Source organism: Rhagoletis pomonella, unplaced genomic scaffold, assembly GCF_013731165.1.
Source record: "Rhagoletis pomonella isolate Grant_MI unplaced genomic scaffold, Rhpom_1.0 Rhpom_scaffold_00010, whole genome shotgun sequence".
Lineage (NCBI taxonomy): Eukaryota > Metazoa > Arthropoda > Insecta > Diptera > Tephritidae > Rhagoletis > Rhagoletis pomonella.
Window position 1 is genome coordinate 9,557,992 of NW_023458564.1, and position 26,947 is coordinate 9,584,938.

General features: G+C 37.9%; 1 protein-coding gene across 2 annotated transcripts in view; it reads left to right on the forward strand.

The window, feature by feature from the left end:
• LOC118746024 (putative uncharacterized protein DDB_G0271606) overlaps window positions 1-26,947 on the forward strand; it is a 583,517-nt gene that overhangs the window by 344,382 nt on the left and 212,188 nt on the right. The window lies entirely within an intron of this gene.

Genomic DNA, 26,947 nt, shown 5'->3' on the forward strand with positions numbered 1-26,947 from the left:
TAGTTTCTTATTCCTGCAGACTTTTACAAAACAACTAAATAATTTAAACTACAAATAATGCTTAATAATGCTGAAGTCATGCTTAGGGCATACAAACGAACGCCTAAATTTGTGGTTTATTCAGCAAAAAAAAAACAAGAGTTTAAAGAGTTACCTGCAGCAAAAGAGAAGTACAAAAACCAAACGCACGTGCCACATTTGCCATGGCGTCGGACACAATCAAGAAATGCATACATAAATATGTGTGTATGTATTTAGAAGCCGTTACGTACATACAACTACTTTACATTCTTTTCAACCCTTTCTTCCATTTGACTCCCTTGAACACAAATTTAAAACAAAACAAAAGTAAACAGCCAAAACCAAATATGAACTGTACAAAAAATATATGTTTGTGTGCATATTCTCCATTCACTGTAAATGCTCCTTCCTTTCATGAACTTATCAAACTGTCTGCTACTATAAGGAAAATTAATCCTTGTCTATAAAGAACAAAAAAGAGTTAGCGTAGGAGCAGCTGTTTCTGTACGCTGACTGTTCTTTGGTAGCCTTTTGCGCAGGAGCAGGCAATGGCGTATGCATTTTGCAATAAAAATTTGGGGATGTCTCGTGTTTTCGTATTCTTAACTTTTTTTATTTTTGCAAACAAACGAAAAAAAACTGTGTGCAAGGAACATACGAAAATTAAAGTTGTATTTTTTTTTTCTTAAGTCATTGGCGGGGCATTGAATCCTGCACACCTTAATTGTATGTTTTTATATGTAGGTATTTAGGTATGTATTTTGTGTGCTTGCAATGCAGTTGGTTTTCGGCGCAACACCTGCTTGACACGAGCTAAGGATGTAGAGTAAATGATGAAATTTGTGTAAAAACAACACATTTACTTGTGCTGGATTCTTAAAAAGAAACAGCCAGAATTTGGGTATGACATTATTTTGGCGTTTTTTTGTAAATTTCAGGACAAACTGGTTTCGGGTAAATGCGCTTATTTAATAAAAAAAAAACGTACGTTATCCACATTCAGACACAGAGTTTTCTTAAGGGAGACAATAGTTTATGATTTCTTAGTCAAACTTTAAGAGGATTTTTCATAGTAGGCTAGCAGTTCCGACGAACTTCGTCCTGCCCAAAGCAAATTTTTTTTTTTATTGAAAAATTTTGGGCCAACATTTTCACAACAATTTACGTTGATGATCTCCAGTGGCACATTTATCTGCTAAGATTATGGTTTGATGGTCGCCAGAAGGCATATTTCTGTTGCCGTCTTAATTAACCCAAAAATAGTGTTATGGCCATGAAGAAGTTGTTGAAATTCTCCGATGATCTGGCGTTTCATAGCACGGTTAATCGCACAACGAAATAAATTTGATGGGGGAGGGGGGGAGGGGTGTAGGGGAGCGAAATTAAAACAATGGGTATGTAGATACTATGAATGTATGTATGTATGTCAAATCGAACTTTCTGATACTACCCTCCAGTACTGCTGGAGTCAATCGCTACTGTATCCGCCACTGAGGTTAGGTGGCAACTCCGGAGGGATCTCACATAGACATTACTTGCTTACTTAATCTTAGTCTTAATCTTATTCTAAATCATAATTTCAATCACAAATTCGATTGCAATCTTAATACCAATACTAATTTTAATGTTAGACTTAATCTTAATATTAATCCTAATATTGCTATTAATAATAATATTCATCCTAATCCCGTTTTTCATATTCATCTAAATCTAAAACTTAGCCTTAATCTTAAACTTAAACTAAATCTTAATCTTATGGCGTTTTCCTTTCTACAAAAAATATAGCCTTCTCATTGCCCTCTTCTTGCCCTTCGAGGGAAGCGCGCAATGAGAAGGTAACATTTTCCGGTAAAAAAGAAAACGCAATTAGTCTTAATCTCCATCTTAATCCAATCTCCATCGAAATCTTTATATTAATCTTAATATTAATCTTAGTCTTAATCTTAATCAATCTTGATCTTTAATCTTATTCTAATTTTTAGCTCAGTCTTATACTCTATATCAATCTTAATCTTAATCTTTATCCCAATACCAATCTCAATTTTAGCATCAACCTAACTCTGACTCCAAAGTGTAATTATACCTTATCTTGATCTTGATGTATACCTTAGTTTTAATGTTAATCTTAATCTTGATCGTGCCCAACCTACCCTGCCATCTCTTTTCCTCTTCTTTCGCTTTGCGTATCATTGGAGTTTGGAACTAGTGCCCAACTGAGTACGAAAATGTTTCACTTCAAAAATATTTTACTGTAACGGAAACTACAGGTAATCTGAAGCAAAAAATGTCGAGATGATTCCATTTGGTCTTCATCCAAACAGCAATGAGGGTCCCAAACGAAGTTAATTCAAACCGCATGGGTTCCTATTGGATCCGATCAGACCGAGGATTGACGCTTAGCCAGAAGAAGTTCATTTGACCGCCTACATTTTATTCCCGGGCAGTAGAACAGTGTAACTTTGCATGTCGTTGTTTTCGTGCATTACACATTTCCAGTCAGTAGAGACAATTCATTTGTCAACCATGCAGTTTTATGCAATGCTACTGCTTTGAATCAATCCGGGACGCCTGAAAATCAAGCATTCCCAGATTAATTTGGAATGCACAAAAAGCTATAGCCGATCCCGGATTTGTCGCTTGCCTTTCAGAGTAGAAATTTATCCTTCTAGCCGGTATTAAACTAGTAAACAACCAATCGAATGCGATAACCCGGCAGCATATCTATTTCAGCTTAATACTCCACGACATCGTTGACGACAACGATACAGAGAAATGGTAAGAGCACACCAACTTGCGGGGTACATCTATTCACCCTACCCTGGACGGTTTTTATTTTCAATTCAGGCACTAATTTGTTAAAAGCACCAACGACTTATTTCTTTATAAAAATCTTCTCTATATTTGCAACGATTGTATAAAAGATACATTACACTGATCTCCTCTTTAAGCTGGCATGCGGATAGGCTCAGTGGGTTATAGTTTCCACAAATTAATTAAATTACATATAATCATGCTAGAAGGTAGGAGGCGTTACGAAATAGGCGGACGTGACATCGGGGCTGGGGTGCTTTTTCAAAGACAAAGAACGACTCAAGTTGATGTAACATTTAGCGGACTGCATCAGGATGGCAACTAATGTAGAGCTTCGTGCTCAACCGACCTCCCGACAAAATACTTGACGCTATAACCGGGAAGGGGGCAGCTCATGACGGTAGGAGGTTTAGTTTGGGTTAAAGTCTCACACTGACAGGGGTTATGCTTTCGATGTTTCCTTTTCGTAAAAAACATGTAATCGTGTTTTTGTCTTCAGAAGCCTATAGCTATTTAAAGCATTTTGGACCATAACAGGACCTTTAAACGTTCTTAGCAGATTAGCAGGTGAGACAGTATTGAGTCCTTAGCATATGACCTACAAACATGTAATTTTTACAAGTTCGCAGATATACGAACCTTCCACATACCACCATTTGAAACACATTTGATCGTCTGATTATCTGGAAAGTAATTATCACAGCCAACATTAGTGCAGCATATAAATAGACGATCTCTAGGTTGAGTTCAAGGTTTCTTGGTTTCTTACTAAGCAATTGTAACCTCAACCAGCCTTTCTATGATATTTTGTTTTATGTAAAACCTATAAGGTTATATCAGGCAGAGAGTTTTCATTTTTTTATTATAGTACTTAAGAACATCAGCCGGTGAATACTGTAACGCTGATGAAGATCTACTAGACTGGAAAAGGCAAAATATATCAGCTTCTTTTGGTTAATAGTGGAAAATGACTTCAACTTACCCTTCTTATCATCTTGTTGCTTACCCCGGATCTCTAAACTGCTAAAACTTTCTCAATGGTAGGAGGAGTATAATTGACGATTATCAAGGCTTTTAAGCTTCTTGTATGGTTCGCCTGAGCGATACCTGGCATACCTGATTCTTTCCGAACCACCATTTAGAGTGGCATCGGAGGCTTCCATGTCCTTCGCTTTGCAGTTTCTAAGCCGTCCCTGATCACATCACATTCTGCATAGCCGAACTTTCTTCGAGTCTACGATTGCCATTAGCCGAGGTGGTTTTTGCATAGGTACAATATATTTTCCAAAGCCGGACTTAAAACTTTTCGTTGAAAACTTTTTCATGCAGAGACCAGTCTACATTTGGTCTTTAAAAAAATGCGTATACATTGTGGTGATAAAGAACGTACGAAAACTTCCCGTTAAGAGCTAATATTTATCCTCTGACTGCAAACTCCCCCAAAAAACAAAAAAAGGTAAGTGCGCTTGGGCCACACTGGAGAAGTGAAACTTACGTTACATACAAATCTATTTTGTCTCATAACCAATATATGTACATATGTACATACATACCTACATACATCTGCTTTTGCTTAAGGTTATATTTTTTGTCTTTTTTTATATAGATCCCTACTTCTACCCCTGTTCTTTCCAATTACATTTATGTTATTCTATTTTCCTTTATCTTCATTTTTATCTTTATACTCTAACGATAACAAACAATAAAATATCGAAAACAAAATTGAAAAAAATATCGATAACAAAATCGATCAAAAGTTCGATAAAAATTTCGATAGCAAAATCGATAATAATATTGGCAGCAAAATCTATTAGAAACTCGATAAAAATATCCATCACAAAATCGATAAAAATATCCATAACAAAATCGATAACAAAATCGATCAATATCGATAACAAAATCGATAAATATTGATAACAGAATCGATAAAAATATTGATAACAAAATCGATAAAAATACCGATAAAATATCCATAACAAAATCGATAACAAAATCGATAAAAATATCCATAACAAAATCGATAAATATCGATAACAAAATCGATAAATATGGATAACAAAATCTTTAAATATCGATAAAAAGTCGACAAATATCGATAACAAAATCAATAACCAAATCGATAAATACCGATAACAAAATGGATAAATATCGACAACAAAACCATAACCAAATCGATAAATATCGATAACAAAATTGATAAATATAGATTACAAAATCGATAAAAATATCGATAACAAAATCGATAAATATCGACAACAAAATCGATAAAAATATCGTTAACAAAATCGATAAATATCGACAACAAAACCATAACCAAATCGATAAATATCGATAACAAAATTTATAAATATCGATAACAAAATCGATAAAAATATCGATAACAAAATCGATAAAAATATCGCTAACAAAATAGTTAAAAATATCGACTACAAAATCGATAATAAATCGATAACCAAATCGATTATTATATCCAAAAATGTATAACAATATCGATAAAAATTTCGATAAAAATATCTATAACTAAACCGACAAAAATATCGATTATTTTATCGATAAGTCCCGAGAATCCCGAAAATCTCTAATATCCCAAAATTGAGTCTCTGTGTCCCTCTCTATATCCTTTTCTCTTTAATTACCTTTATTTTTATCTTTCTTCCCCTATCTTCATCTTTATTTTTATCTCGGTATCCTCATCCTCATCTTTGTTTTTACTTTTATGTTTATCATTTTCTTCATCTACATATTGCCCTTCAGCTATGCCCTTATATATAAGTAAAGTGTTTAAATTTGCCTTGGTCTTCATTTTTGCCTTTATCTTTACACATCTTTATTTTTGTTTTTATTTTTACCTTTGCCTTTATCCTTTTCTTTATCTATGTACGTAGTCACCTTTGCTTTCATTCTTGTATTGGTCTTTTTCTAAGTGTTATTCTTTAACCTCTTATTAGCAAATATTTGTTAAATTAATACCATATGCATACACACAAGAAGCACTTGTTTCAGCCCCAACCATTTCAGTTGCACCATTTCCGTTGCATCATTTCCGTTGCACCATTTCCGTGTGCAATTTTCCTTTGAATTTGCCAATTTACTCCCAACGAACCAAACGCCGCTAAAGAAGTTTCACTTAAGAAAAAAAACATCAGATATTTGACATCTGCAGTGAAGGCGTTCATTAATTAAAATGCAAAGTGAAAGCAATATTTCGTTTTTAATTTCGCTTGTTTTATAATTTTCCCACAGGATCGTTACGTTTGTCGGCAATCGCATTTTCGCCGTTACTACTACTGTAGCAAGAAAACAAGCTACACATCATCGTCAGCTGCAAAAGCAACCAACAATCAAGCAACAGTAAGCGCTTCTTCGCATACGCTTTGCCAACTCCAACGAAATGAAACGAAGTTATGCATATAAACTTTTTCCAAAGCGCCGCTTGGCCACCACAACGTCGGAGTTGCAAATGCCGGGGCCACCAAAAAGTGCATACACCAGTACAACCATCCGCACTAGCAGTGCTGCCAATGTTGCTGCTGTTGTTGACCATATTAACATTAATATATGCAGAGACCCGACTCTCGATTGTCTCGGTTCGTTTTTGGTGGTTTCGAAGTTCGCTTGAACTTAGTTGCCATCCCCCTCACCGCCACACTTACCTGTTGTATCTTGCGAATTTTTGAACTTTGCTGGTGGTACGTGGTAGGCTTGTTGTGAGGTCCAGGCGCCGCCACCACAGCAGCAGTGTTGCTGCTGATGCCTTGTAACAGCAAGTAAATTCGAAAAAAAATAAACACTAAATAATGAATAAAATAGTGGGAGCGTGTTGATGGAGGCAGTGTGCTGCTGACGTTCATATTGTCGTTGGTACAACTGCTGGTATTGTTGTCGCTGGCGCTGGCGCTAGCGGGTGTTCGGGTGCGCATTGGCCTTGTGGTGGTGGTCAACGCATCGTTTGCTGGCGTTGCGAATTTTATGCAGGCGCGCATATGTATTTAAGCTGTTGTTAATTGTTGTTGGAGTACGTGCAATTTTTGGCGATGGCGACCACCAAGCACGCCGTTGTGTGATCATCAGTGAAACGGAAAGTTCCGTAGGCATTACGATGCCGTCAACCACCAACCGCTTACCTCCCATCGTCAGATGATAACCAACTGCTACGGACTGCGGCTGCGTTGCCAAAAATATCAGTGACATCTTTTTTGGGTGCGTGTGTCGCTTTGTCCATTTGTGTGAGGCACCTATGAACCATTACATTAATTTATTGTTGTTGCTATTTATAACTTATGCAATACTCATTCATGTGCAATGTTAACTAACGGGAATCGTACAGCATGCGAAATGTGGGAAAATACACTGAAGAATTTCGAATTTACTTTCAGTGTGAAAGACTTTGTAGTTTACTCGCTGGTTCTCCATGTTGGGAGATAAATTTCGCATATCTTTATGTAAAGTTATTTGGAAGCGCTTTTAGTAGTTCTTCAGCTATGGTTCTTTTCGGTATCAGCAAAAGCTGGCGAGCTCCACCAATCTAACAGATTCACCTAGGCGCTATCAATTAACCTCACCACAGTCTTTCGTGAGACAGTTGCCAATTCTGGCTTCTCTCTTGAAAGCTTTTTACTGTCTTTCGAAAGACTAATTGTAAGGTCTGCTAACAAGTCTTAGCGTTATGCTGTTCACCTTTTAGCAAAAAGATTTTTAAAAAGTAACTATAAAAAAATGACTATTTTTTCTTTTTAAAACAATACTAAAAGAAAATTAAATAAAAATTGCAAAATGAAAATAAAGCAAGAATAAATAAAAATGTTTTTAAAAATTAAATGAAATAATATTGTTTTTCTTTTTAAAACAATAAAATCTAAAAATTAAATTTGAAAAAAGTTATCGAAAAAAAGAAAGTAGTACTTAAAAATAAAATTAAAGTAAAGAATAACATATGAGCTTTAAAATTAAATGAGATAAAACAAATATATTTTCCTTTTAAAGCAGTAAATTATAAAAATTAAAAGAAAATTAAAAAAAACAGGCTGAATTACAAAATAAGAAAAAAATACGATTCTAAAAATTAAATGTAATAAAAAAATGCTTTTCTTTTTTAAACAATAAAATCTAAAAAGTAAAAGAAAATTAAATTCACAAAAAAAATAATAATTAAAAAGAGAAAAAATAAAATTAATCCATAAAATTCAAATAAAAACAGTTAAATGCAAAAATTATAAGAAAATAAAATTAACACAAGAAAAACAAATTGAACTAAGCAAAGGAGAAATAAATATAATACAATTCTAAAAATTAATTGAAATTTAAAAATATATTTATTTCTTCTTTTCTTTATCAAACAATAAAAATTTGAAGAAAATTAAGCTAAAATTAAAAAAAAAATTATAATTTAAGAAAATAAAATTAGTTCCTAAAAATTTAATGATATAAAAGAGATATATTTTTACTTTTAAAACCATAAGATATAAAAATTTAAAAGAATTATTAAAAAATAAAAAAAATTTAATAAAAAAAATAAATAAAAAAATATATACAGGGTGGGCCAAATAAGACCTACCAATTTTTAACACGTATAACTTCTTTATTTTTTAATATTATTGTTATTTTCTTTCTGCATGTTATAGTTAATCTCTTGGGAAATCATAATGGATACTTACAGCAAGACCACCAACAACGACTACAATAAGCTATTCGTTTTCCAAAATTAGCCACACAAATTGATTTTTTTGGTAATATTTTCATGTGAAATGAAGCGCATTTCCAAGAAAAACTGTAGATTGTGGGGCTCTGAAAATCCAAGGGCAATACACCGGCACCAGTTACACCCATCCAGACGCACTGTTTGGTACGGTGTTATGGCCCATATTTCTTCGAGAATGAGGATGAAACGCCAAAAACGATTTCTGGGGTTTCTTACAGAACAATGATTGACAACTTTTTGCGGCCAACGGCAGAGCAGCATCCTACTTTGTGGTTCCAACAAGATGTATCGACTACGCACACTGCCAGGCAAACTATGGACCTATGAACTATGGTTAGTACGTCTTATTTGGCCCACCCTCTATATATCTGACTTTCAAAAAATTCTACGTTAAATACCACCTAAAACCACATTTATCTTTAAAACAACAACAGATAGGAAACAAGTGTGTGTATATAAAATATAGCTTCTGGGTTTATTATCAGAATAAATGAAAAACTGTCGGCTCTACAAAAGGGTTTCGGAAATATACGTGCAACTGCCACGTTAAAGACAAAAATTTGGACCAATTAAGAAGAAGATAAAAAAATAAAAGTTCCGCTGCCAGATAACTCCAACTCGGATCTCTCGAATGTCACGCCTCTTGTTTGCGCACTCGGCCACTGCGACTGTTGGAGCGACGCGAGCTAAATAAATGATATACAAGTGCTTTCTCTTAATTTAGCTTTTCTCCACTAGAATAAGAAAAGTCTTTCGAACTGTATTGCCACCTTCATATGTCTTACGAAAGACTTTTCTGCCCCATCCCTTCCCTGTAAGAATCTTCTGTATAAGACCATCCAGGTCGTATCCTTCTGACCTTACATATCTCAGCCTTACCCTGCCTATTTGCATCTTACCTAATCTAACTTAGCCTCATATTTGTTAGGATGGCAAGTGTTGCATTTGCCCTATCAACATTAAGTACTAAATAATTAGAAATGCTTCATACGTAGGTTTGAGCCAAGTACTTACTCTTTCTACAGCAAACTCTTATGACAGAGATAAATCGACATCATTACAATAGAAGGATCACAAAACATAGCACATCATCAGTTCATACGTGATGCCACTTGACTTACGTGTATATGTTAGATTAGCAAAGATTGAAATGGCTGCAGAGGAGGTTCTACCCACACATACGATAAGATAGTCCCGTAATACCTTCCGACGTTAAGAGCTCATATGCATAGTTACAAATAGTTTTCCAATACCCTTATTTTCATCTGAGAGATTTCTGCAAGGCTTTGAAAGAATGATCTCTATGATACTCGTTCCCCAAGGTGTGTAAGTCTAAGTCGAGGTTTTCTCCTCCAGCTCACAAAACTATTTTGTGTAGGTTTTAATTAGTCCTGCAGTGTCCTGTCAGGTACACGGTGAGAGTTCTTAAACCTTCTCTTCTAAGATTTATCAGTCGCTCAGAAATTCCACGAAATGGAGTTATGAATATTTTGGATTGCCTACAAGAGTCAAGGGCTCTTAATGCTGCCTGACTATCCGAAATAATGTTTGTTGTTGCCACAGTAGTCCTTCTGCAAAAAATTTGCACGGCCACAGACTTGAATTTCGAGAATTTCCGCCAGGAATAAGATTAGGTATATGCCCATCGCACCGCTTTTTTGAAATGTAGGTCTATAAACGCCAGCACTAGTATTTTCATCCTCTAATTTTGATACATCAGTGTACTAAACTTGAGGGCCCTCGTCTGACAGTGATGAGTTGGTACAAATTTAGAATAGTTCATCTTTCGCACGGCGCTCAAGATGGGAAAGGTTGACGTCTCTATAACAGTGGAGATGAATTAGCCCGGGGCCATCGATATACATATAATGGATAAACGTTGTATATTCTGGATGAGAGAAGGACACTCGCTGAACACTCTTCGGCGGAGGGTATTACAAGGAGTTGGAAAACTATCATTTGCTAGAGATCTTCCAGTGATCAAGCATGATCATAAGTAAATTAAAAAGGATAGAGAAAGGACGAAAGTAGGATGTATTATCTTCCGTTTTCGCCCGCAGCCATTCTGTTGTTGCATCTACCGAGGAATCGAGGCACATGGATCTTATGCTTTCAGAAACCGTTGGTCCTTTGAAATATGAATTAGCATATTTGTTGGTAAGACGTACAAAAACCTCTCAAAATTTTTCAAAGGGGTGGCGACAATTGAAACGCCTGATTAACGCCTTTCCACTTGTGAGTTCAACGAATACAGCAACGTAACTAGAGATTCTCGCTTTACAACGAAAAAGGTAAAGTCACATCCGACATGTCTTGAAAGGTTTCCTACGCAGGAAAAATATAGTCTTTAACAGACGTCTAATAAAAGCTTCCACGTGGGTTTAAAGAACTTGGACCCAATCCTCATGCAGTACTAATTGGTCGGCAGATTGTCTCCGTAACAGACACTTTTCATGAGTATGAGATGAACAATAGGAGGAAGCGCCTCTCTCAGGCTAGCTGAGAACTGAACGGCCGTGATACGTGAGGCCGTGAGAAGACTAACAGAATAACGGTAAGACCTCCTCCTTAGCAGATCTTTCAATCAGCCTTTCGAAACACAGAAAGGAGCTCTCAAGATAGTTGCCAGAATTGAGAGTAGCCCTGATTTTCTCAGGTTTAGTTACTTTCAGTAATCTATTTGTCGCGAGAATGTAACTTAACGCCGGACACTTGAGAAGAACTAGAACCACTGTACGCATACATATTTTACTTATCAATCGGCACATATGTACAAGTGTTGCTGATAAAACAGTTCGCCACAGTTTCCAGACGTGCGAACACCAGCAGGGCATCACTCGAAATTAAGAAATACATACATACATGCATGCATTAATCCATTTGAGAATCTTATCAATACGAGTTGTCAGACGCCTTGGTACTAATGTCTGCGAAAGATGCGATAAGCGTTCACTGTCTGTGTTTTGTCTGTCCGAGAATCCCAGCTCCTGCTTGACAATAAGAAAAAACAACAAGAACAACACCAACAACAATAGTAAAAAAGAGCTAAATGAACCACAGCGTAAAATGGTGTAAACGACAAGGCAAAATCATATCAGTCCAGGCTGTTGAGCATCATCGTTCTCACAGCCATCAAACAGTGATGCTAATCGTAAAGTCATTTTTTATACCCAAATGAAACGAAACGAAACGAAATGAAATGCAATGAAAATGAATGGAATGAATTGTGGAGCATTCGAATTGAGTAGCGGTGTGCACACCAGGGTGTCCAGATTGTTTAAAAAAAGCGCAGTTTCTGAAAAAAAATCGCCAAAAATCGCCAATTTTTTTTTTAATAAAATTCATGAAATCGATTTAACAAATCTTTTATTTTAAAAATTAGATCTTGTTATAATATAGTTTATAAAACCAAAAACGAATATAATACCTTCAGAGGGTAATAATAAATAACACAAATCAGTTATATGTATAATAGTGATGTACAATTTCCTTAAAAATATTAAAAAAATATATTAAAAAAATTATTAAATTTATTATAACTCATATTAATTGATTAATCGATTAAAAAAACTATTAATTATTAATTGATTAAAAAAATTATTAAATTTATTATAACTCATATTAATTGATTAATCGCACAAAGTGCTTTTAAGGGTAATTAAAAATTTTTGACAGTCTTTTAATATGCTTCTTAAGTTAAGTCCGTGATAAACGCAGTTCATTAGCCGCTTCTGTAAAATTATCGCGGAAAACTAAGTTATAAGTATATTTTTAAAATTGGAAAAAATTTATTTGAAGGAAAAAATGGCCAAAAATCGCCAATGGCGATTTCCTAAATTTTTACGCACAAATATCCAAAAAAAAAATTGTCAAATTGGCGCGAAATCGCCAAATCTGGACACTCTGGTGCACACGCAGGCGCGCGCGCGGCTGGCATGTGAGCCGATTTTATTTGCGCATGTGAGGTCCGTCGATGAGCTGCTTCTGCTGCTGCTGCTGCTGTCGTTGTCGCAACCAAATGTCGGCGGCAATGCGATGAGGCGATGAGCTAACTAATGGACAGACAGAGTAGACGCATTGTTGTGGCGATGCGAATTGTCCAGCCGTCGCACGGAGAACTGTGCGTCCAGGGTGTCCATACATTGTAGGTATGTACCTACGAGTATCTGAACGTGTGTTGACGCTCGTGAGACCGTATGTTTTGCGGCTGTATGTAGGTATGTATGTATGTAGCTGTGTTGCACTGATTGCGTACTTAATTAATGAAGGTTTTTTATCGCCTTGTTGGCACAGCCCTCCAATCAAACATTTGTATGTATGTATGCACATACAAAATTGGCCATCATCTACTAACCGTCGCCGCCATAGAACGCCAATCACAATCACATTCACACTCGCACTCCGCAATCAGAGTCCGCGTCAGAGTAGACTACATTCGCGTTGTCCTTTGAAGTTCGGTTTTATGGTGTTTTTAAATGGCATTTTGAGAACTTATTTCGAATGGGACCACCACAATACACCACACCTTTATTGCTCACTTGTTGCTCTTGCTGTTGGTACCATTCGTACAACTTCTTTTACTGATTTAATTCTTTTTATTCGTACGTTTTTCTTTGGACTCATTCTTCTTTTTTTACATATGTATGTAGATGCGTACATATTTACATAATGTTTTCTTTAAGGTTTTTGGCTAATCTTCGGTGCGATGTGCCATTCAAGTGTTTTTGTCGCCGTTCTTGTCGCTTTAGTTGTGGCATGTACATATATTTAAATATGTGTGTGTATATCTAAATATAAAATATTTAGTATGACTACTGTTGTATTTTTTAGAAATGAAATAACTAGGTAAGAATGGGAATTCAACAAAAGGTTTTCCTACAAGGAAACTATCATCACTGTAGGCAGACAAAGTTTTCTAAAAATTAAATATAACTACAAATTTATATATATATTAAATTTATATTTATAAAGAAAATTTTATTAAAAAAAATTTATAAAAAAACAAGTAAAGGAGTATAAGTTCGGACTTTACCCGAACTTTATATACCCGACGCACGTAATAAATATCGATTTTTCACCTTTCATTTAACTGCATGGTAAGCAAGAGTAATTTTCCCGATGTCAAACAGTTTCGATAATATGCTATGATATATTGAAATGATTGGACCAAGTTTGGTGGAAGTCGCTAAGGCGGATATCGATATACATTTATGTAGTCTTAAGTGGGTGGTGCCAATCTCCTTATTAGGAGACATTTTTTTAGGTTGGCGTCTTTACTTTTTGAAACATCGGAGCTTTCGTATTTCCGAAATTTACTCTTATATGGAAAAAGGTAGTAATTTTAGTCCGATTTCAAAAATGTTCAACCTATTGCTTTTTTGTGCCAAGATTGATGAATGTGCCGAGTTCGGTGGAAATTGATGAACCGGTTACCGAGATACACATATGTAGGTGAAGGTGGGCGGTGCCACGCCCATTTTCCAAAAATTTCCCTAAGTATCATTTCCTGTTAATAGCTCATTACATTCGATTTTGAGTAAATTAGCTTAAATAGTTACTAAATCATCGCAGTTTTTGTATTTCTGTTATATGGGAGGTGGGCGTGGTTCTTTTCTGATTTCAAAAATTTTCAATGGGTTTCTTAATCAGGCCTTAAGCAATGTTCGCTGGAGATTGGTGAAGGGAGTACAGATATACGGAATTTCATCATAAGTGGGCGGTGTCACGCCCATTTTCCAAAAATTTCATAACTTTCTTATTTTATGCCAAAATTCTACTTTGCATACCAACTTTCAACAATTTGGATTCAATAATTGCTGAAGTATCGTAGTTTTTGCATATTTAGAAAATACCGTTATATGGGAGGTGGTTATTGTCCGATTGTGCCGATTTTCAACCCCAACCTACCTTGTATAAAGGGTAACGTGCTTACCAAATTTCGTTGACATATCTAAATTTTTTCTCAAGTTATCGTGTACGCGGACAGACGGTCAGACGGACGGACGGACAGACAGGGCTTAATCGATTTCTCTTTTCATTCTGAGCATTTATGTATGCATTTGTCTATATCTATCTCGATTCGTTTTGCCTGTTACAAACAACCGTTATGCGAACAAAGTTAATGTACCCTTGTGCACAAGTGCGCTCGGGTATAAAAAGGGCTACTATTTATGTACTACAATTGCCGGAAAAAGCATTGGATATGATACCTATATTTTATTTTTGATTATGTACTATTCGAAAAAATACATATGTACGTATGTATCTAACCCTTCCTAGGCCAGAATATTACTGCAAAAAAAACTCGGTTTTCTTTCGACAAACTACCTATTTAGTAGGGAAACTGCATATCAAATCTTATCAGGAGGTATGGTACACAAATGAAATATGGGTAGCTTTTCCAACATTTTGCAATCACAGATTCAAGGAATAGAAATTTGTGGAAGGAAAGGTCCGTCTTCGAAGGACATCTGAAAAATGTCGGACAATCAGGTCGAACGCTTACTAAAATGAAAATTGGTGTACGATTGCCTCAGTTCCCTAAAAGCCGGTTATTCAATGTCTGGTTAACACTAATCTCCGGTTAAACATTGTAATCTACGTCTGCGATTCCAGGCATATAACACGTAGTCGGTAACGTCGATAAGAATGTTAAGCAGACATTGAGTACCCGGCCCTAAATGTTCTTGGCGCTAACTGGCGTCCCTAAATTTGAGCGCTAAGCGTTGCGTTTTCCAGTGCAAACGAGTGCCAGCGCGCGCTATACCCAAATAAGCGCGGCGTAATTTTTGACGTCTTCTCATTTCCTCTCGTTTTTATTCTCGTTTCAACTTTCACTTTTTTGTCCTCTCTCCTTCTTCCCATCCTCCGTTATTGTGGGATGCTTCATACAAATTGTATAGACATGAGGATTTTTGACAGTTTCTTGGCTAGACACGCCAATTTAGGGATGACAGTAAGAATACAAAAGCTCCAGGCTGGCTACTAGGGTGTAAGGGCACTGACAGAAAAAGAGTAGGTGGATGGCCTTGCTTTCTCACAGTGTACTAGTTATAGTCCGGAATCTTTTGGTTAGCTAACCAAAACACAAGCATGTGAGGCCTTAAGCGATTCGATGTTAAATAGTTAAATGCGACCTGGATGGAATATCCAGAACAGAAGCGAGGCAATATGTCTGGCCACCAAAGAAGACAGAACTTCACTTCGCTACTGACTGCATATTTCACGGTAGACTGTTTATCGACTATCACCTCAGTAAAATGCATCTTTTGGAAGCAAATGTCTGAAGTCTTTTTGTGAGTTGGATGAAGGAATGCTGGAGCATATCCCTTGCTAGACGCAGGCAGGTGTAAGGCCTAATTCATTTGAAATTTTTAATAAAATGTTGAAAATATACAGAAGAATCTATGCATCTCTAAACCATTAATCTGAAACTAGTATATGTGCATTAAACCCATGACAGATTAGGGTCAGTGAAAGGTGCTCTTTCATAGTCTATCTTACTTGTTAGATGAAGTATACATCGAAATTGTATTTAAGTTCTTATGACGAGAAACGTTGGCACTTGGCTTTTAGATGTGATGAGGCTGGCTACACGTCGCTTTGCAAAGATTATTTAAGTCTGTTGTGTCAAAATAAAAACTACGACCGAATTTCATAGCGATTTCTGGTGCCAAGAGTATTTTTGAAATACATCGCTGTCCAGCTAGCAAACTGGAATTTGTCTTTCTGTGTCCTAATTTTTCAGCTATCTCCAGATTTTAGTAATTAAATCTGCCAGTCTTCCATTGGCACGACTGCCGACAGGGCGCACTTGCGAATTGCAGTCTTAACCCGTTGTCCAACAAGAAAATTTCCGTACCAGTTTTTTATAGATTGGGTGTCACAAATCTCTAATGGCAGGAAATCGCTAAATCGGTTAAAGCGCCAACCAAGAAGAAGATGAAGAGAAGTTTAAAACTTTCCAATTCGGTCTAAAGAAGTATTCCAAATAGCACGTTGCAATAATTGGCACCCATTCAGCAGTCACAGCTGTCCACTACATAAAGCTTAACTGTACTTCGGAGCACCTGCCTTTTTCTAACCATTGAAGAACTTTCGGCAGATTACAATTTTGTGCACAGAAAAAAGTGACTCATAAATACATAAATTCACCAAAAACTTAGCACTTTTCCCAAAAAATGCAGCATTTAAATTTCTGGCTTAACTCTTTGTAGCAAAAGCCGCTGTATAATTTTGTGAGGTCATCGAATTATTGCCTATCAAAACCAGACAGGTGTCTTGCATGTCCACAACCCAAAGACGACGCCTCCACACACCGTAAGTTGCATGCCAATGTTTTCACTTCGTACGTACATACTTATACTTGTGTTCTACATTTCAAATAAGAAATATACACATAAGGTGGTCTATTTAAGCAAAAGAAAATAAAAGGTATACGCAAAAGCAACGCAAATGAAACATGCAATGGCGCTTTTGGCGTGCGGCAAAATACAAACGCATTGTAACGAATGTGGCATAAAAAGGGTAACAGCGTGCAGGCATTGTTTGTGCCACATTTTGCCCGAGTCCTGCAAGCGAGCCGCATAATTTGCAAATTGACTGACTAACTAACTAACTGAGTGAATGAGTGAGTGGCTAGCTACTTGGCTGACTGCCTGGTGGGATGGCTAAGAGACACTGCTGACGTTTGCTCACTCGAAATTATGCGGCGGCGGCGGCTTTTGGCCCAACTTAACCGGCTGTCTTGACTGGTGAATTGGCTGGCTATTTGACTGACCGACTGCCACAAAGGCCAGCGCGGTGTGCCTGCAACTGGACGTCTAGCTGGCAGCCGCGCAGACAACTTAAATTAACTTTTCGTTTCACTTCGTTAACATGGTTGTGCAGAAATATTGCCTTTGTCTTTCCTGCTTGCGACCGGCTCAGTCTCAGCTGCAGCGCGGGACCATGCCTTCACCGTCTTTATAACCTTCCATAGCCGCCAGCGAACTTCTCAAGTCATTATCACCGTCGCCTAACAAGATTCTTGTTTATAAAAATTACAATACCACATACTTGCTAAAATAAACGCGAAAAACCACAGCACTAGTAGATGCGCAACAATAATAGCGATAAGAAGAAAGGGAACGTATGCAAAGCACAGTGAAATTAGCAGCTACCAAACCGAAATTATTGCATTCCAATTATCGATTCGGTCTATAGTCATTGGAATACATTCGATTTGAGGCACTTTTTTGCCATCTATTTGCAAATACTATTTTATTGCCATAAAAAGCCGCCGAGAGTGACTGAAAATGTTCGAACACTTTTGCTTCGAGTTCACGAGAAACAAATATAAGCTATGACCTGCCTAAACTTGTGACCGCAAGCCACACGGTTCAATTGGTGAAATTGAAACACGTCCGCGCCCTTCATCAGCCAACAGCCAATGGTTAACTTTGAAGTACTCAATCGGCACTGGTTGGCATTGTTGTGGTTGCAAAGACCACAGCGTACTTCGCTGCGTTATCGATCGCTGACCATACGCATTCGCTTATTGGCATACGCATAAATCATCTGCGTAAATTTGCACTGAACGTCGTAGACGCCAAAAGAATTTCTTTGGGTTTGCCGAGTGCAATAAATGTATGCAACGATCTGATCTGGAACTCGTCACGTTTATCTAAAGCAGAGGTTCCGAAACTTTTTTTCACGTCGAGCCTTTTCAAAATTTTACTGGTTTTGGTGGACCCCTCTGCATCGCAGAGGAGTTCCAAACCTAAATTCGGAGTGGCAATCCCCATTAACTTCGAAAAAGCCCGCACAGTAAGTTTTGGAGCCATCAGTGAAGATTCGACAATGTGTGAGTCCGGCCTCAGTGTTGGAATTAAACCTCAGGGAACTCAATACGGCCTCTCAAAATTCATGGAAAATTTTGGTATTTTGTTCCTCCCTTAATTTTTTGGAGTAGTGTATTATCTAAAAGCCAAGTTATTTAGGATCAAAAAAGATAAATTTTCGTTGATCCCCACTTACAACTCGTGAACCCTCATATTTTTTTTTCACGCCAACGTAGACCCCCGTCGAGTCTCCTGTGGACCGCTTTGGCAATCACTGACCGAAAGCATCCTTGTGTTGTGTAAGGTGCTTCGCGTCCCTCCCGTCAGCTGTTTAGGTACGAATTGATTGAAATGACGCTTTGGCTGCTGTTCAGTGGCTATTGGCTGTTGATCACTGCTTGTTGGCATAAAAATGATCACTGTTGACTGTTGGCCAGCAGCTACCAATGCAAAATCAAGGCATCTGAAAACAACAACAAAAGTGGCTATAATCAATGGCATTGAGAGCATTCAGCCGTATGTTGCTGAGCGACAGTGTCGGCGGCAAGCGGCGCGGGCTGTAAATCCATTTGATTGAATGCATTTATGCGGTTTCGCGGGTTTCGGCTCGGTTCATTTGGCCGTACTCTTGATCTTGTGCGATGTTATTTGTGCATTGTTGTTTTTGTTTTAGTTTTTGTTTTAGCTTTGTTTTGAGTTGGTTCTCACCAAATCAAGTTCATATGCCGCCACCACCGCCACTTACACTTTGCACTCTGGTATTGGCGTTTCGTCGCGCGCAAATTCAATTCAATTCATCTCGGCTCGTTGGTTTTTTTTTTTATGTTGGCTTAAGTTTAGTTGCAATTTCATAGTGCTTTGCAGTAGATTTTTTCGTTAGCGAAATTCCTCGTAAATGTTAATCGAAAGGCGTTAAAGTGCACTGAATACATCGACGCTGGCATAATTTATCGCCACTGATTTTTTATGGGAAAGTATTTTCGTGTTTTACTGCTGATTTCTTAAGTATTTCATCAGCCCTTTGGTTTATTGTTCTGGCTGGGGTGGGAAAATCTTGAAGTGGTATAATTTATGTATATATTTGGTACTGATTGATTTGGTAGGAATTGATTTGTTGGCGAAGGGTCTCTAAAGCCAATTGGATTTTGCATTAAAGTCAATGGAATATATGAACGCTCTGAAGAAGCTGACAAGTGAGTGGGGGCCAAAAGTGTGCTGACAGGCATGTGACAGTAATCTGAGGCTTCAGCACGTACATAGTAACGCAACTCATAGCCGACTCCTAAGCAACGAAAGTCGTCTGAGTTGGAAATTTTTGTTTAAAGAGGGACTGAGCAAGGAAAGGCCAGAGATTATGTAAGTCTCTCGTTATCATAACTCGATCCTTCCGACACATGTCATCCCATGATTTCGAAAGAATTTTTTAAGCTCTGTGGTGCACTGCTTTCTGAGGTAGATAAAAGCCGCTAAAGATAGTGGTACTCACTTCCTATTATAAGTAGAATATTGCCAGTTATGCGTGTCCGACTGGATTAGCCACATCTACGCCACAGAACTAATTAAAAATTGGCTACTTGGTGTCGTGCCACCATGAAAAGTTTAGGCGGATATTTGAATGATGTTATATTCTACAAGTTATATACATTATGAAGAGGCCTTCGTTCGCTCAAACTATTTATAGATTCTGCTTATTGAAAATCATTTTATTTATTTCAACTTTTTTCGTCAATAAGGGCAATGTGATTATTAGCCTGTACTATTAGCAGCGGATATCTAATTAAGAAATAAGTAAATTTTCGATTTCAATTTAACTATAAATTCAATGTAATTAACTGCGCACTGAAAGTCCATGACCAATGGGCATCTTGAGCGGAGCTATCGCAGACAAAACATATCGTATGCTCTTCACAAGAAGATATGAGGTCCCAGTGTGGAGACACCCGAGGCTAGGTAGCATCGAGCGGTCAATTAAGGACCACACAAAGTATTTGGGAGTACTCTTAAATAGTAAGCTGCTGTGGGAGCGCAATGTTGAGGAACGAGTTAAGAAGGCCAGTAATGCCCTTTATTCATGTAAAAGAATGCTGGGAGGCACATGGGGTCTGTCACCTGCCCTGATGTATTGGTGCTACAAAGAAAATACTGCTCTATGGCGGTTGGTGGAATGCCGAAAAGAAGTCCTCATACCTCGGGCCAATGGAGAAGGTTCAGCACCTAGTGGCGCTGCGCATCACGTTAGGGCTGAGGTACACTCTAACGGTTGCTCTTAAAAAAATACTCAGCCTACCGCCCAAAATCCGCAGGGTAGATAATTACTTGTTCAATATAAATTGTTATTACGCTAGAAAATAACAAAAATAATTTATTTCTAATATTTTTTTTTTTACTTTTTTGAAACAAAATTTTTTGTCGAGTAATTTTGCACAAATTTCTCTACCCTTTTCGAGTTTTCATTTGTTTTAACATTTAGCTTTTCGGTAACACGAGTAGATTGCGAGCTGACCACTGCTGGACGAAGAATCTGCCTCATCGTCAATTATACGCCTCTTGAACAGACAATATTTCTCAGAAAGAAGTTTATAACTCCGAGGTCTGGTCGAATATTAAGTTAAGAATCTCCTAGGTGACAATTTTTCTATCACATTAGACCAAGGGAATCGTGAACAGACCTGCTGCAGTTTTCAAGTGTACACTAAAAACTGTGTGCACTCTTAATTTTGCGATTGAGGAGGTGTTATAATGAGTTTTAGCTGTCAAAATTGTGTAAACTTCTCTTCCGAAAAACTCACTGAATTTTATTCGGTGAGTTTTTCACTCGGTGTACATTACATTTTCTCACAGTTACAGAATCCAGCCCCTGGATAACCGCAATCTGGTCCAGGTGAGAAACCATTTTAAGCCCTACTAATCACTTAGAACCGACACCATTACCACTGTAAATATGCAAAGGTCTGTCGAAGGATATTGTCATTAATTAACTCTCCAGAGTTCCAGACGTAATCACAGCTTGCTTATGATAAGCGAGTATCCCTCATTCACCATTGTTTATATTACGAGAATTTTTTTGACCGTTGGCTTTGTTGGATTCATGGATACCAAAGCAAATTTCAGATTACTAAAATGAATAATACTATTTTCAACACCAAGGACAATTTTCACAGTGGCAAGCTAACTCGCATTCGGCCATCAACTGGCACATTGGAAACGGTGCGAAAGTACGGAAAAATTCTGGAAAAATAAAGGTAGCTTTCCTCGCGATTATTTGCTTAGTAATTCGTCATGTTGGTGCGTAAATAATACGTGTTGTAAGCAAAATTTAGCCAGTGGCACGTACGGCGATATTGTTTTCTTACAACTACAGTTACCTTTGCTCATAGATGAGCACTGTTGTACTAGCTCAGCTAGAAGCGAATTCAATAATTTTGTAAACATTTACATTTTTTCCTGCTAATCGCACTAAATTTCAATAGCCAATGCGGAACGTTTTTTAGTTTTTATTATAGAGACACCACTGTATATGCGACTCCACGTAAACATACAAACGTGTACATGGTTGAGTGTATATCCCTACCTCTCTTTGACCTGCTGTGGCTCTACTGTAGAACAGCAACAGCATCTGGATAGACCCCTTAAAACAACACGGACTGTCCCTTTGGTTGGATAGCCGGCTGCTGGCTTGTGTTTTACTTTTGTAATATTTCTTTTGTTATTGCACGTACAATTAGGTGTGGACAATGCGTTTGATCTGCCGGTTGATGTGTGGCAAATTGATGTACAAACAATATGTATTAGCAGTAGCCAGAAGGTAGAGATCTATTTGACAGCGTTACACCGGCCAAGCAAGCCAACAAACCTTAGCTAAATGAAGCTATCAGCTGACACAGCTGACCCAAGTAAATAAATGGAAGTACGAATATGTATGTATATGTCGGCGCTGACACCATTGGCAGTCGAAATCAGATTTAGGCCTAACTCAGTAATCAAATTGGGTACGCGCCTTTGATTTTAGTAGCAGTGGTTCTAATGAAGTAACGGCGATAGGCCATAAATAGGTAAACGACTATTGGCTATTAATTTAATGATCGTCAGAAGGTAGCTCATAAGCACGGAAATATACATATAGATATGTAGTTAGAATGAAACTGGAGAGAACTTGCACGAAATTTCTTTCAGAAAGAGAAATTTCGTTTACGTACATCCATAAGGAATTTCATATCCAAAGGACAAGATTTCTACAGATGAAGCAAAAAGACTGTGTCTAAGTGTTTTGATCCCGTACTAAACCAGTTAGACTGAATGAAAATTAACACTGCCAGCGAAACGACGAATCCAAGTTCAATGAAAGCGGTGCTGAAGCATCCTTATTTTGGCTTAGATAGATAGGTAGGTAGATAAATATTCGTTAAGAAATGCACTGCGACCAGGATTTCTATTGTGTCCTCTTGCTCCTTTGGCCAGTCATAGTTAGCTTGCTTAGGGAATCCAATGGGTTCTTTGGTGGCATGGAGTGTATATGATTCGGCTGCGGGTTTAGTTTCACGATGTACTTCTCTCGTCTTCTCACCACTGCCTCACATACGGGGAGTATGCGCTCAGAATCATTGGACCTGCTCGAATTTTTAATTTTTTCTTTGTGATGTTAATAAGATTATCATATATTTTCCTATCGTATCCCCGCAAAAGTTCGCAACATGTTCTCTCTCCTATACTGAGCTCGTAAGAAATACACTCGGAGGTTTGCCATTGCCTGCCCAGGGGCGATCGCTGTTGAGAAAAAAATTGTTTTCCTATATTTTTTTTGCGATATTTCTTTGACCAGGGCTTGAACCCAGGTCCTGCGGAGTGGTAGCGCGCACTGCTTACCACTACGCTACAGCGGTATAGTCTATTTACGCACTAGAAAACAAATGCAGACTGGATTTCATGGGAATGAAGGTCCCTGAGTGCGGTCTGGCTAACGCTTTTATTTTAGCTTAGATTTTAGAAAACCAAGCTAAACTGCCAATGGTCGTATACTTAATCATAATTCCTGTCCTTTTGGAAATATACGGAAGGAATAATTATTTCGTTGTCAATACTTTGCTCGAACTATCGAAAGTCTATGATAAGGTATGAAACTTTGTCCTGGATTCCAAAATATGAAGCATTGGATGGCATCGAAGAGGCTAACAATCCTACAAACGACTTTTGAAAATTAAACAGTAAGAGTAAGATGACCGCAGATAATTCAGAAGCCCACTCTCATCTTACACACGTAGGTTTGGAGGAGGAGTTCGCCAGAAGCGGCATATGAGGCACTTCTATATACTCCGCCTGTACAAATGCTATTCCTGAAACGCTCTGCAGCTAAGTTTGGCCTAAAGTTTAGAGCGGTTAACAGTGCCTCAGTTGACGCAAAGACATTATGCCTCGATTTTATATATTTTTTTAAGTTTTTGTTATATTTCCATCCACTTTTGCCATTTTTGCTGTTTTCCTCTGGGAGATCAAATAAAAATTTAAACAAAGGCCGTTGATTACATGGCCACCTCCATAATATTGGTTGCCTCGACGCTAAGCTTCGTGAGCGCGAAATCATATCGTCCGTGAGCAACACTCAAATGAAGAGCAGAGCGATAGGAAGCAGGCCTCAAGGAGTGGCCCCCTTCTTTCTTGTTTTGTTCACTTGTTATAGACGATCCCTGAATCACACTACATGAGTGTGGTAACGGTACCGTTGAGTGCCTAGAAGACCTGGCAATTATAGTTACGGGAACAGGCGGCAGTACTGTATCGGACATTGCAACAGTAGATATTCGTGTAGTTTCAAGCTGATGAGCTGCCAATGAGGGCCTCAGAAATAATCCCCAAAACGCTGTTCAGAAAAATGTTTGGAAGAACTTCGGGGTTTGAACTCTGGGCTGACATGTAGAGTGCCCTTATGATCTTCCGTTCTGCAACACTGCAAAAAACGGTCACACTTCGTTGCAACAAAAATCAAAGATTGGTATGTCCCTCCGCCATTCAGTTACTTTCTGTGTGCCTGTTCACAACCGATTACGATTTCACATGCACCGAGTAGTTGTGATCGCAGAGTCAACATTCTGAGACGATGATATTTAGGAACACATTCTTTGCGGTTGGCTGGTTTGGACTGAAATTAATTCATTCATTAATTTTAAAGCTTCATGATAATAAATAATTCGCCTACCAATGCTCTTTTTGCATTCATTAAGGGGGCCGAAGGTATTGTGGGCATACTGAGTTAGGGACTCATTTTTTTAGAGATACAAAATATCTTTCAGGTCGCAATGTCTCTTAACTAACTAACTAAACCAAATATACGTATATGTACACCAATTGTTACAATAAATATGTATACGCAGGTGTTGCACGTCATTCATATGTAAATCAAAAGGTTTGTTTAGAAAACAAATAATGAGATGCAGTACATTTTTTATCCGCTTATTCCCTCAAATACTTAAAATGAAAAAAACGACTTGATATCGAAAGTTTGCGCTGAGTAAATTAAGAAATTTAACAAATTTACTCACATTACCAGGCGATCTTTAGCACCTGCCGGGTGGTATTTGCTACCTCAGCGCATACGATTGGGATTTGTATGATAATCAGGAGAAGACCAAAGGAAACACGTACGCTCCCAGCAGATGCTTGTAAAGAAACAGGCAGACAGTGAATGGAAGTGATGGAAAAAGTATAGAGCGATAGGTAAATAGGCTTGCGGGAGTTAGTACCCATAAGACGATTATAAATTTCTAACGGACGACAACATTATTCAGCGCTCAAGGACATAGGCGATAAGCGGCTTGAAGCATGCAGCGTTCAAGCAGACAAGTGTAATCAGCTACCGTCTCCGACTGACGTGGGCAATCAATTAACCGGCAGCAAATACAAATAAAAAATAAACACAGAAAAATAAGCTATGTACATTTCCAAACACATTTTAATATACATATATATGTACATATGACTATTAGTCGTAGGGACCACCGTGCAACCAATGCGCACAACAACACTGTGGTAAAACATTAGTGGGCACACTGAATAGGCTAATAGAAATTTTTCCAAATATGAATCAATGTCAACAGGCATAAAGGCACAGCGTGAGACACACGTAACACAAACGGTGGCAAACAATGAAGGGACAGCATAGAGACCGACAGACAGACAGACAGACAGCCAGCCAGCCGGCCAATGTAGGCATACAAACAGGCGGCAAGCCTCACTCAAATGAGCTCATTGGCTGAATTGCGCGTACGGAAGAGAAAATGTGGAAAGGTAGTGAAAATAACGAGGATCGCTGAGGAAGTGATTGTGAGTCAAGGTGTGCAGCAGCAGCAGCAGCAAAACCAGCAGCAGACGACATGACGTGAACGACAAATATACAAACGCACGTACGTACGCGCACTCACAACGCATACATTAACGCCAAAGGACTTTGAAACGTGAGGATGTGCGGATGTGGAAATGTAACGTCTGTCGAAGTGCAGCATTTTGTTGATTGTTTTTGTTGGCTCAGACACGTTTCCTAGAAAAATATACCAATCATTCAAAAGCAGCTGAGATATGTACGACGCAACGAAGGAAGCGCAACGAGAAGTGAAGGAAATGAAGACAAAACAACGTCAGAGCGGATAATTGAGCCTAATAGGATTTTAAGTACCTACGCGCGCACAATCAAACATTACTTGTATCGTAGACAAATTGCTCACCCACAGAGCGTGTTGGCTGGCTGTGAGATAGCAGGCGCGTAATGCGTCGAAAGAGCCGCATGCTCAATTGAGTTGAATGCAAGTTGGCATGCATTTTGTATGAGAATGTAATGAAAACCAGTCGATAACAGCGCAAGTCTGACTTGGCGACTCGACGCGAAATCTGTTCCGGCCATTAAATGGATCATTGGATATGTATGTACTACATACATACCTAATCATACTGCAGACGTTTCTTGCATGTAAGCTGAGCGCAAAAGGACCTGGACATGAGTCAGTTTATGCCGCTGCGGTTTGTTTGACGCTGCCGGAGAATGTTGGCATCATTTTGAGATTACTAAAAAATTATTTTGGAAGAGTTAAATTTCTTTGGTTCTATTGGAATACTGGCGCTGCGTCTAAAAAAAATTCTTTGTACTGTCATTTAATTAAAACTAGTGTTCGCCGAGCGGTTGAAATTCAACCGCTAAAATTAAGGATAGTTTATGTGAGTTGAGTTAAACTGAAATAACATTAGTTGGAATGGGTTAAGTGGAGGGGAGTTTAGCTTTGTACTTAGCATAACATAACATACCATAACATAAGATTAAATAACATAACATATGTAGCATAACATACCACAATATAACATCGCACATTCTTCAGTTGTATTTCCTTTTTATCCCTATCACTTTCATCCTCTCTATCTCTGTCTCTATCGCTTTTATTGTTTATGTTTATGTTTATCTTCACCTTCATGTTCATGTTCATGTTCCTGTTCAAGTTCATGTTCATGTCCATGTTCATCTTCATCTTCATCTTCATCTGCATCTTCATCTTCATCTTCATCTTCAACTTCATCTTCATCTTCATCTTCATCTTCATCTTCATCTTCATCTTCATCT